Source organism: Cupressus sempervirens, chromosome 6, assembly GCF_028749045.1.
Source record: "Cupressus sempervirens isolate cs-2001-9-10 chromosome 6, ASM2874904v1, whole genome shotgun sequence".
In the NCBI taxonomy this organism is placed as follows: Eukaryota; Viridiplantae; Streptophyta; class Pinopsida; order Cupressales; family Cupressaceae; genus Cupressus; species Cupressus sempervirens.
The window spans coordinates 441,247,470-441,261,670 of NC_143123.1; the positions used below are offsets into that span (position 1 = coordinate 441,247,470).

Consider the following 14,201-nt stretch of genomic DNA (forward strand, 5'->3'; position numbering starts at 1 on the left):
GTTATCATTTGAGATATTGAGAGGTGTAACTCTAATTGCAGGATGAAGTTTATCACGCATGTTTAGGATCTGGTTTATGGATTTTGAGAGTAGATAATTATTGGATGCTACAAGAAACACACCCAAATTCCAAGAATGGGATAGGTGACCCTTGACTTTCATGTAAGTCTGACAATATATGTTCTGTGAAAATTTCTTAAGACTCCATTTGGGCTTACATTAATGATTAAATTGATTGACTCCTTACTAAAATCTCTAGTCTTCAACTCTATAATGGTTTCATCTTTTAAAAATTAGAGATACTAGCACTAGGTTATAAACATATATGAAAAAACAATTGTTCAATTGAATGAGGTTGCAATTGTATATGGTCTTTTATTTCAAAAGTAAATAGAAAAATTTCTTCTTTAGTTTTGTTTTATTTAAACAGCATAAAAGATTTACTAAATTTATTTATTTTTTTAAAGATTTTTATTTTATAATATGATTTAGTTTAATTAAAACATAAGTAGAGTGAGGAAATAAATTCATTCCAATTGATTTTAGAAATATATATTTCTATATTATAATATTCCACTAGTAAACACTAAATAAATAAATATTTAATTATATGAAATAGTCATGAATTTGATATAAAAATATTTTAATTTTAGAAGCTATTTAAGTACAACTTATGTAATACAATTCAATAATTCTTTATAGAGTTAAACAAGAGGATCTTTATTGTATTTTATAATAGATACAAGATTTAAAACAAGAAAAAATATCATTCTCATATTATAATATATTTTCTCTTTTATTATATTGTGCTATATTATAGCTTTTTAATCAAATATTAAATGTAGAATATCAAGCTTAATATAATCTATTATTAAAGAACAAAGTGGAAAAGATCACAAATAAATAAATATATTTCATTTATAAAGTTAAATTATTTTCAATGTTAATACTCTTGAAAAAATGAGTAGGGGAATATATTCCAATACATGAATAGATTGATTGAATTTTTTAATTATTATTTTATGATTTTTGGCTATTCATAAAAAATATATTCAATTTTCTAATTTAAATATTTTTTATATATTTAAAAAAATATAAAATGGTTATTTTATTCCATTAAAAATTTATTCAATTTACCCTTTAACAAATGTTTTATTTTATTTTTACTAGATAACTCTTTATATATGCTTATTGATACTATTACTTTAAACATCATGAAATGAGGTCTTCTCTTCCTTTGTACTATATGGTAATATTAATTTAGCTTAATTTGATAATTATAGATTTAAATATTAAATCTAATACATTTCATTTATATTATTATTACGACATTTTATAATTAGTTAATTGACATAGTTTCCATTCTATTTTATAAGTCATTATTGATTATAGTTATAATCATTCATATAAATTAATTAGTCAATAACAATATGGTTTATTTGATTAAATCTACAACTATATGTATTACATTTCTATCTTAATTGTGGTTCATTACAAATGTTAAAATAATTTTGTTTATTTATTTATAAATTAAAAATAAACCCATTGTAATTTAGTAAAAAGATCTTATTTTAAAAAAAATGCTCGCTCAAAGGAGATTGAAAAATATTGGATCGTGATGAAGGGACAAACAACACAAGGACATTTAGATATTGAATCTTTTAGAGCCATCAAAAATTCTGAAAATTGGACTTTTAGTAAATCGGATAACACCCCTAAAGCTTAAAAAACAATTACAATGATTGAAGTTATATATTTCTAGTTTCTTGAAAACTACTCAATGCTAATGTCAAGCAGGTGCAAGACCAATGAAGGAAAAAAATAACTATAATAGGTTTTAAAAATATTTTTAAAATGCCACAACATGTATGTTTTGATTGAAGCTATCCTTGTTGGTTACTAATTGAAGGTCAAGGCACCCAAAACCACCCCAAACCTCCTGCAAACAAGCATATGAAAGTTTGAAACATTAGATAGCACAAGCTATGAGTATGTTATTCACAACTTGTGTGATAAGGCAATTATGGAATATTTCAAGGACCATTCCCTATTGTTCATATGTCATCAAATTGTTGTATAAAGATGCAATATAATTTCCAACTTCACTCCACACCACCTAGGTCATTGAATGAATGAATGACCACTCACAAAATGTCATCCAAACAACAATAATAAGATTTGTGGGTGGTGACCTATTAAGTGTATAGCTCCTCCAAACATCATTGAAACCCTTGTGTACACTAAAAACCCCACTAGGAAACACCTATAAAGCCCTCAAAAACTGAGGCAACTCATAACAAGTCTAAATAATGCTAAAATACTAGGGCATTTGGTCCTTTAAAATTCCAATGCCCTTCTCCAAGAATGTATAGCTTGTTCATGAAGGAGTATGATTAGGCCCCGATTTATTTTTTAAACCACTTTTAACAACATTAAAAAAGAAACCAAAAGTCAATGACAACATTCATCCAAAAAATAATAATCAATTTATCTTATAAATCTTTATTATATAATCAACTTGCATGATGTAAAAGTTTGGCCATAAATATTCAAATCTTCTAGTCTTGAATAAATATATGAAACATAGCAAAGAAAATAACAATAAAATTTTAAAATAAAATAAATTAATTTGTTTAAACCACTTATAACAAGAGCTCTATTCGAGCTTTAGTCCCTACCTTTTCTAACTACTAAGGAGGAAATTTTGATAGAAAAAAAAAAGATTATTCAACATATAGCTAGAATTCGTAACAAATCATAACAATGTTTGATTAGTTTGAAATGAATCTCACATATAATCTAATACATCATCAAGGCTCTCACATATTGGAAATCACATTGATCATGGGATCATAATCTATGGTTGCACAAAAAATCGATTTTCCAAGTCAATTAACTAAAACCCTTCTCAAAATTTGTAGCAAAAACTCTAATGTGAAATAAAAAATTAGGCCACCCAAGGGTTATCATATACTGTAAACTTAGTATATATCAAGTAGAATAATTGCTCAACCAACATTAAACATACAGAAAATATATTCATGTGTAAGAAGATAGAGCATAGATAATACTTAAATAGAGAATTATATATAATGTTTATCATTGGAAAATGTATATTATCATTAAGCACAAGTAAAAATCTGAATGCACAAATATAATGAATCAAAATCTAAGATCATACATATAACTTAGAACAATTAACTTCTTTACTAATGAGTTAAAATCAATCTACCATTGGGATAACTAGAAAGCTAGAATGTGTTCTAAAACCTGAGTATAGTCTGCCATTGAAAACTTTATAACTCTATAGCTAGATTTCATGTGTGCTATGCTTGAGCCATCTTCTAGAGCACTGTGTGTGATTAGTAATCAATGTGTTAAAGGTAAGCTCTTTCTTAAGAAAGCTTTCCTAGAATTGACAGTTAGTGAAATTTTTAAGAATCATGTTTTTGCATCATACTTGTTATATAGATCAACATACAAAATATTGAAGCTACGAATTGTAGAGAACATAAATGTAAAACATACAAGTACTTAGTAGTTCTTGATTGGTTGATTTGTAAATTTTATATCTTGGATAATAGTTTGATCCTATTCAAAATAAGTTATAGTTTGGATTTCATATGCCAATTCAAAGAAATTTTGTTGAGGTCCATTCTACAATAACTACTTCAATAATCTTTGCAATTACATTGACATAACATAGACTTCATAAACCAAAATTGGCAAATATCACAAAATATGTTTGAACAACTTGATGTTGGGTGATCCCACAATACTGAGTGACACTTTTGTAGTACAAACAAAATTAGAAATGGATGGAAATTCCCAATTTCCAATTTTCAATTGTTCATGTGATTATTAAGGAAATGTTTGCACAAACATTCCCTACATTTATGTTCTTGCAAACATCAATAAATATAAATAGGCATGTTTGTGTGAACATAAGTGATATAAATGTTCACGCAAACATATGAACGTTACTATTTTCATTGTAAAATTTCCATTTGTAAAAAATATATGTTTGCACAAACATATATATATTTTAAAACTTTGCTATTTTCTTTTTAAAAAAGAAAAAAATGGTGTTTTGACTCTCAAAATTTGAATCAAATGATCTCCTATTGTAAATCAATAAAGTTCAAATTGTGCTTCTTGGAGCAAGATTTCCAATGACTATAATTTTAATTGGTATTATATTCATTAAGAATTTCAAAAATGAGTTTAACTCATTATAGGTTTATTAATGATTGAACATCAACTGACTTTGACACTTTGAGAAAATTGTGAATTAGGTCAATTTTTTTTTGAAAAATATCTAGGAAATAGGTTACCAAGATAGCTTTCTATTAAAAAAAGAAAATTTGATTTATGATATATTGAGTTCAAGTTATCCTAGTCAAAATGGACCTATGTTTGAATTACAATTGATGTCACTTCAAACCTTCATAAACTATACAAAATTCAACCAAATTGAATCAAACCAAATGCATCCTCTAGATATTGATGTTACAAATCCAACATCGAAAGAATTACCTCATTATCATTTCTAGAAAAAAAGTTATGCTTGTCAAAAAGAGTGTCACTCTTTAAAAATTTTGATTTTTTATATGTACCACTTTTTGAAGGAGAAGAAAAATTGACTTAAATAATTTATTTTTTAAAAATTAAAAAATATGATTGCAAAGTAGGAACAGAGTACTAAAAATTAGTAGTTTATGTCATCTTCAAATTATTCATATTTTTAGAGATATAGTCACTCGAATGTGAGGTTTGTTTCAATATTTCAGTGTCAAAATTGGTCAAAAAGTGGAACCCATTATTGTGGGATCACCCTGTTATAACTTGTATTTGGTTGGCTAGTACATGTTTCCCTAGGGACTAAATGTTGTTTTGCATCTGTTGGGACTGATTAGTGTCAAAAATTATTCATCATACTTTGGGAAGCCCAGAGTCTTCTATAACTTGTATCAAGTCAGGGAAAAGATTAATTTTATATTTATTGACAGTAGTAATTGAACTCTATGAGGAAAAAAAGATTCACTGAATGGAGAGAAGCAAAATAGTTGTGAGAAAAAGAACTGGAAAAGAAACATGCATATATCTCTAACTTGGAGAGATGTCCTTCATCAAATAATCACATTAAATAGTGTCTTCATATAAGGGAAAGTTGAATTCATGGTTTGTCATAAGCTGGAATTATGATCTTGGCAAGTTGTTGACTAAGGAAGTTGGTAATCTACTTGTTAATGAAATAACAAACAATTAGAGTGTGTAATTTGTGAAAATACTAGTAAAATTTTGCATGGCAATGAATGTAATTGACATAAGCCAGTGCTCTCAGTCCAATGTGTTTGTAATATGTATCACCTAGTGTATTACCAGGCCAGTGACATCAAAAAATTGAATGTTGATGGGGTCAGGACGAATAAATTAGACAGGAAAAGAGAATGAAATCTATGAATTTTTGAAATGGGGCAAAACCATGCTAATATTCCCATTTTTTGTTACCAAATGAGTAAATAGAAACAAAAAGATTTTATTTTTTAATGAGCATCTTTGAACGCATAGCTGAGAGATTATCTTGCTTTTAGCTTCTCATCATGTAAATCAAATTTTCTTTTCTTTTTTCTTTTTGGGGTAGTTCTTTAAACCTAAAGATGATGTTGCAGAGACTACTAACCTGACCCCTATTCTTTAGAGGTGACAACTGTAAGGGGCTAATTCTAACACAACCCCCAAACCAATCATAAGAAATGCAAGCATGTGGAAACCTAGGTTTAAAACTCTCAAGAGACTTATAAAATTCAACATTTTTGACATTTTCACTAGCATCACAAATCCCATTAGGCCCACAAAGCCCATAAACCATAGAATTCCCTCTGGGTGCTTGCCAAAACATGTTCGAAGAATTTGCCTCATTAGTCCAACTATACTGCTTAATTTCAAAATTATCCACTATAAACTTAGACTGTACATTTGACTGGGGCAAAATTGTGTGATTGGAAGACCCCTCATATGAGTTGGGGTTCATAAAGATGAAATTGTACATATATTTGACGCTCATTTTTGGTATGAAGTTGTTGCCCATTCATTTGCCACTGTCATGAAAACCCAAACCAAGTAAAGCCTGAAACAACGATGGTTCATGCATACAAACACAAACATCATTCTGTGCAAATCAAGGAAAACCCTTTTGCAAAAGAAAAAACCCTGAACATTACATTTTATGGGCACCATAAATCATAATAATGTAGGGAAAAAAAGAACCATAGGATAAAAATTGCAGCAAAAATACCAAACTCAGACTCAAATTTACCTTAGATTACAACACCCTCTTCCTTACAGGATTAGAGGATTACGTAGAATTTAGGTCTTCAAATCTGCAAAAAAGGGGTTTATCAGAATGAAAAAGTAGATTCAGAGAGTTAGAGAAAATTTGTTAAGAAATTATTTTTATATTTCTACTCACGAAGATTGCAAATTTTTAAGAGAACATGATGAGAATATAAATAACCAAAAGTGACTTCTTCAATTTCAAGAAAATGCATTATAATTTATGCACCATATTTCCCAATTTTCTACCACATCAATACATGCAAATAAATATATTAGAACATTCATTTTCTCTTCACCCATTATGTAGTGCCTGCCCCTAGATCGCATTTCTGTTATCATTGTCAAATTCTTTTAGGTCGATTATATGCATTGATTAGTTTAGAGATATTGGATTTACAATATTATGATATTACTCCATGTGTTGGATTACAAATATATCAGTTATAATTGCTTAGTTGATTTCATTTTAGGTGTTGTTAATGATGTCTTGATGATTCCTAAGTAGTAAATGTGGGTTCTTTCATAACAATGTTAACATGATGTCTTTAATGATGATTATGTTTGTATTGATAGAGGTGCATTATTATATGTATGCATTTGATATTAGACTGGTGATTTTTATGATACTTACCCCATACTTGCATGTGTATGGTGCACGTGTTTATTTTATCTTTCTGTCTGACGTGTTTGATGTGGTTAAGGGAGGGAGTCATAGTCACCTGCTAGTCGGGATCTACATGATGCACCACTCCCTGCCATTGCCTATTTAGTTTAGATATATATTATATACATGTACATGCTCGTCTTTTATGCAAGATGTAGGTATCGGGCATCGACTTTCCTAAATTGCTAGGATGAGCGTGCCCAATTACAAATACTCAAATGGTGAGAATGGGGAGATAACGATTAGGTCCAATCCCAACCATAGCTAAAATACTTGTCCTACAAGGAGGACTCGTAACAGACTATCTACCCTTTTAAAAACTTGTGAGTCTTTTATGCGTATGTTGTTTTATGAGTCTTTGATGAATTTTCTATTAATTAAGTCTAATTAAAAGATTAAATTAATGATTTAATTTAATGGAAAATTATTATGACATTTTGAATATTTAATTAATTGAGAAATTAATTAAATAAAAAGAATGGAATTCAAAGATAAAAGTTATGAGAATAAATTTAGAACGTGATAATATTTATTTAATTTAATAATAATATATTTAGAGTTCATTTTAAAATAAATGCTAAATATTATTGTTATTTAAGTTAATAAATATTTATCAAATTAAACGTTCAAAAATAAATTAAGAAGTGAAAAGATATTAAATTATGAAAAAGTTTTAAGTTCGCATGATGCATGCATGAGATTTAAAATATAAGAAAATTAATTAAAAAGATAAAATATGTGAACTTAATAAAGATATTTTAATAAAGTGCGCATGAGATTTAAAAGTAAATAAGATTTTAATTAAAAAGCAAGCTAATTGTGCATTAAAGAAATAATAATTATAATTTTAGAGTTGTGGAGATAGAAACCCTAAAAGGTACTTGGAGTTTATATTAGAGGGTTATCGGGTCATTATTACACACGCAAGTTTCAGGGAACACACAGGTTTTGGAGAGCAACTCGGAGGGTCTGGAAAAGAAGGGAATTTTTCGTGGCTTGAAGGATTTTGCTTACAGTAGGAATTTTCATCTAGTTGTCAGAGTTTAGCATCAGATCCAGGGTAGGTTCTTGAGTTTTCATTCACCCAGTTAGAATTATCTTATTTAGATGATCTTGTCTTCTTCATGATTGTTGAAATCAATTTATATGGATTTTGTTGCATGAATCTATCGCTTCTTGTTCTAAATCTATGATAATTGTATTGTATCTCATCTATACGCTAAGATTGAAAGTAAAACTATTCAACTTGGAGCCTCGTCCATAGGTTAAAGAAAATTAGAATTATATTCAAGAAGGGTTTGAGATTTAAAAATAAATTTAATTTAGAAATTTGAATGTTAGACAAACCCTTTTATTAGATGGTTTGGGAAAGATTTGAAAATTGAAAATAGGCATTGTAAATTATATATATATATATATATATATATATATATATATATATATATATATATATATATATATATATATATATATATATATATATATATGTGGTTAAAAGAAATTCTTCTACCAGACCATATTTGCAAAATATGTTAATATATATATATATTAAAAATAAATAAATATATATTATTAAAATTTAATTTTGTAATGGGGGGGAATGGTTTTTATTTTTTTTATAAAAAAATTAATTAAAAAAATATATAATATATATCACAAAGTGGGGCGGGGCCACCACTTCCTACACCCCACCACCAATCTGGCACGACAGGTGGTACTGCTGCACAACAGTAGTAGGTAGTACTGCGGTTTGCGGTAGTAGTAACACTTGCGGCCGCAGAGCAGCGCAGGCCGGCGGGCGTTAAAACATGCTTTCCTATGGTTTTTTTTTTATTATTATTAAATTTTATTAATATTTATTAATAATTTTACATAAACTTTTTTATTATTTATAATTTTATTAATATTTAATAATATTTTATTAACAAGTTTTTTTTTTATAATATAAATTATATTATGATTTAGTAATTTGATTAATGAATGTTATAATTTAAATAAATTTATTAATATTTATTATTTTCATAAATAATAAAAGAGTAAAATTATTTTATTTTTACATTATTAATTAGTTAAATTAAATGAAATATATACGAAAATATTTAGTGGAATTTGGACTTACCTTAATAATAATGATATTAACTTTAATAAAAGAAAAATTATTTTTTCATTGAAAGGACAATCATTATTATTTTAATAATTGATTTACATAAAATAAACGGAGGTAATTTTTATATTTATCCAAATTAATGAAAGAGTTGAGTTGTGGAATAAACTGAGAATTCATTTACTTAAAATGTACATTGAACACAAAACTAAAACTTCACTTTTTGCTCTATTGTGTATTTTCAAATCAAACCCAAACTATGAATTGTACTGTTTTGCTTGTATTATCTATGTTTTTGGATTTTGGGGTTGTTTAGATCTTGACCAGTCTAGGATGTACACCAGAGGCTTTGTCGGATTTCTTTTATACCATTTATGTGGCTAGATGTCACGATGTGTTTTGTGATTCAAATTGAAATTATATTTATGAGATTTACTTTGTGGAGCAATTTTGTGTACTTGGGTTTGGAGAACTAACTTGTTTTAGGTTGCATGTTAAGGAACCGAGTTTGATCATTAGGGGTGTTGTGGTATGGGACACAACTATGTTTTTATGTGCTTAGAAGAGGTTGTCTAGGTACGTGACTTGGGAGTGGCTTGCAATAGGGGTCCGAGACCCAAAGTGGTTAGTGCTAGGGTAACCTAATGCAAGTTATGTAATAAGTGATAATCTAGTAATTAAAAATTGTTTGGGGGGAAACACACTAAAAAGATAAATTAGAGATATTTGATCCACCCATGTCTTGAGTGCTTGTATAGACTAAGGATGGGGATGGGATGATTGCCTCGTCTTCTTGAGAGGGCTTTCTAGTTTCCACATGTGTCATGTTGAGGGTCCGGGGTTCAGAGTAACCAATCCAGGGTAACTCAACGCTTGAGGGTCCGAGGTCTATTGAGAGACCAGTCCAAGGTAACTCAAGTAACCATGTGATGACACTCCCTAGTATGTAGCCTGTGTCTCCTCTGTAGATTTTGTGTACCTCTGGTGGTGTACTTATTGTTGGATGTGGTGTACTTATTGTTGGATGTGTTTATTGTGGTTATTACTTTCATTAATGATGATTGGTGATTCATGGATGGTGTACTTTTGACATGTGTATCTTGACTTGAGGTGGATATCTTTCGTTGACTTTACCTTATGATCTTGGTATTCGATTTATACTTGGTTCGAGTATGATGTTTGGTTATGTGGTGTTGATATTGGATTGAGTGTTCTTTCTTTTTGGATTATCTTATCTTCTTGAGTAGCATGTGTTACCTTTGAGGTAGTTTTCGCTATTATAAGGGATTCCTTGCCTAGGAATGTTTTATGTTTGATTAGCCGTATGTGGATTGTTCATTATCTTCCCTGCATGGTGGGAGTGGAAGCCTAATTAGGTAACCACGCGGTCGGGAGGTAGTGTCTTCTTACCATTTGGGTCCCCCTCATATTGCTAGCTGATGGATGTTCATTGCAGAAGATGTACCTTTATCACTCTTATTTCTTATCTCAGAGACTTCTTTTCAGTGGATGTAATAATGCTATCATGTATTTTGATGTATTGTATCTATTCTCACATACCCTGCGACATGTGTAGTGGATGTTATTAATTGGATGTACTTTTATTGTATTAGTTTTACTTATGCTTGCTTATGCGATTATGTATCTGTTATTTCTTTATGATCATGAGGCATTATACTTGAAACTTAAACTAATTAATTTAAAATTATTAATGTGACTCAACGTAAAGGAACCCTTGAGGAATTGAAACTATATCTGTAATTGATAATGTGTATTTGATGTGTATGTTCATGTTACTTCCGCATTAATGTTATCTTGATGTTGTTTAAACTTTTTTTTAAAAATAGTACAGTAAACATTGTAACATGTTAGGTTTATTTCTCTTGGGTTCCCGAGTGGGGCGTTACGCATTATATGGATTAGAACCAGAAGTAGATGGGTGGCTAAATTGGAAACTTTTATGCTATATATAATAGACACATAATTCATTAGGATATGCCAAATCTTCTTAGAATAATTTTTCTAAAATTCTTATTAACTAAAATGAAAAGACTCCTGCAAAAATAACTTCACCCAATGAGAAAAATACTATTTGAGTGAAAATACTAGAGTAATCAAGAACTTTGATTTAGCCATGAATAATTATTATGCAGCATTGCTTCCAAGAATCTAACTAATGTGAAAGAGTACAGTGAAAGCTATAGTCTCCTGCCTTAATGGCAAGGACTAACAACATTAAAAAAGAAACCAAAAGTTAATGACAACATTTATGTAAAAAATAATACTCAATTTATCTTATAAATCTTTATTATACAATCAACTTGCATGATGTAAAAGTTTGACCATAAATCTTCAAATCTTCTAATCTTCAATAAAAATATGAAACATAGCAAAGAAAACAACAATAAATTTTTAAAATAAAATATATTTATTTGTTTAAATTACTTATAATAACATTAAAAAAGAAACTAAAAGTTAATGACAACATTCATCTAAAAAATAATAATCAATTTATCTTAAAAATCTTTATTATACAATCAACTTGCATGATGTAAAAGTTTGGCCATAAATCTTCAAATCTTAAAAATCTTTATTATATACAATCAACGAGGAAACCGACAAATAACAGCAGAATAAATGAAAGAGCTACACGTCGCAATTTGTCAAATCAGCTTAATGTCCCCAACTTCAATTTTATGCTCCTACTCTGCATTTTCTTCATGTTTTCAGCCCCCAAGACAACTCATAACATAACCTCGTTGGTAACGTGGAACGAGTTGCACTTAAAAAGCTATAACTGATTAGATTTCTGTCGCATTAGGATTCGATAGGAGCGGATCTTGTTTACCTTGATTCGATGAGAGATAAATAAAACAAAGAGGCCGGCGAAGCTAAAGACTAGTCATCTATAAATATGGCCGATAAACGGGGAACTCGATAAGGTCAAACGGGGCCATGATGTTTACGGAAATATTAACCATCGCGACCTTCTTCGCTGCAGCCGTAATCTGCGTCTTGATTTCATTGAGCGGGAAGAGAGACGGAGACAAGGCTCGACCAGTACCCAGTTACCCAATCATTCGATCAGCGCTCTTCTTCTGGAAGATCCGAGGTCGGTTTTCCGAATGTTTTACAGAGCTGCTGAGAGAGGCCCCCTCCAATACCATCAAGTTTCAGAGACCCAATGGAAAAATGGCCATTGTCACTGCCAGTCCAGCCAACGTGGAGCACATACTGAAAACCCGATTTGAGATATATCCCAAGGGCGAGTACAACACGGTGGCGATGAAGGATCTGCTGGGCGACGGGATCTTCAACGTCGACGGAGAGGCCTGGAAATTCCAGAGGAAGGTGGGCAGCTACGAGTTCAACACCACCTCGTTGCGCGACTTCATCGCCTACACCGTCAACGGAGAGGTCGTCGGCCGTCTGCTCCCGCTCCTTCGCAAAGCGGGGGAGAGTGAAAGTAAGAGCCCGTCGTTGGACATGCAGGACGTGCTCAAGAGATTTGCCTTCGATAACATCTGCAAAGTGGCCTTCGGCACGGATCCCGCTTGCCTCCACATCTCTCATCCGCGGTCAGAGTTCATGGAGGCCTTCGACACCGCAACGTCTCTGACCGCGCAGCGCTTTCTCACTCCCGTTCCGCTCGCGTGGAAGCTCAAGCGCCTCTTCAACGTCGGCTCCGAGAGGAAGTTGAGGCAGGCAATACGGTGCGTTCACTCGTTTGCTCAACATCTTATCAAGAAAAGAAACGAAGAGCTTTCCCTGTACTGCCCGGCAGAGCCCGAGGACTTATTGTCCAGATTTCTCATGTGCCTTCATCGGAGTAGCGAAGGGGGGGCTAAGAATTATGAAGTGTTCGTGAGAGATATTGTCATCAGTTTTATCTTGGCTGGAAGAGACACAACGTCCGCTGCTCTCACCTGGTTTTTCTGGCTCTTGTCTTCCCATCCCCATGTCGAAAAGGGCATCGAGCTCGAAGTTCACAGAATCATCGCCGCCAGAAAACAAGGCGAAAAGGAGGGGGCGGATCTCGTATTCAGGTACGAGGAATTGAAAGAGATGAATTATCTGCAGGCGGCTCTGTGTGAATCGATGCGGTTGTACCCGCCCGTTCCATCGGACTCAAAAGAGGCGTTGAAAGACGATGTGCTCCCCGACGGCACGAGTGTGAGCAAAGGGACGCGGGTGACTTACCACCCGTACGCCATGGGAAGGATGGAGAGCATCTGGGGCGCCGATTGCTTGGAATTCAAGCCGGAGAGATGGCTCAAGAAAGGGGATAATGGATCGATGGTCTGCGTGGCAGAGAATGCGTTCAAATATCCGGTGTTCCAGGCGGGACCAAGAGTTTGCTTGGGGAAAGAAATGGCTTTTACTCAGATGAAATGTATCGTTGCGAGTGTCATCACGGAATTCCGTCTGGATGTTGATCACGACTTCAAGCCCAGGTTCGTGGCGACCTTGACCGCGGGAATGAGCGGTGGGCTTCCTGTAAAAGTCGTCTCGAAAGCTAAAAAGGATTGATGGTTAGATGGTTAGATTCATTTGTTTCTTCTGTTTTTATGTTACCAAGTGTAATCTGAAATACACTTTCACAATCAAAATTCAAATATAATAATCCTTGTTTGCACACATGTGATCAGATAGAGCACCGGAAATGTCCATCTAAGCTAAACGGAAGCGTATAAACAGATCTTGAAATTGGTTGTTTCCTTCGTGTACAAAAGCTATTTGGAGATTGAAAGTTATTTGGCTCTAAAATGTAAACTATCACATGTTTTATAACTAGCGCTTGCACCTAAGCAGGGTGCAAGTTAGAGAGTAGCTTTTAGAACACAGTTGATTGTGTAAGTTTTGCAACTTTTTATTAGATCTGTCAAATGATTTCAATTTTTAAAGGTTTAAATCACTCCTCAAAGTGAGTTTGAACCCCAGCAAAAACCTTAAACAGAATGGAAGATTTGAAAATGTAAATCGTATTCTAATGTAAACTACTACTGTAAAAGACATATGCTAATAACGCGGGTGTCTCTTACATTCTTTAAAATACTAAGAAACTAATTTTTTAATATTTGATGTCAAGAGATA

At 31.7% G+C, this 14,201-nt stretch overlaps 1 pseudogene; it reads left to right on the forward strand.

Moving 5' to 3' along the window:
• Positions 1–13,637, forward strand: part of LOC149552959 (cytochrome P450 94A1 pseudogene) — a 73,200-nt pseudogene extending 59,563 nt beyond the window's left edge.
• Positions 13,638–14,201: the final 564 nt, after the last annotated feature.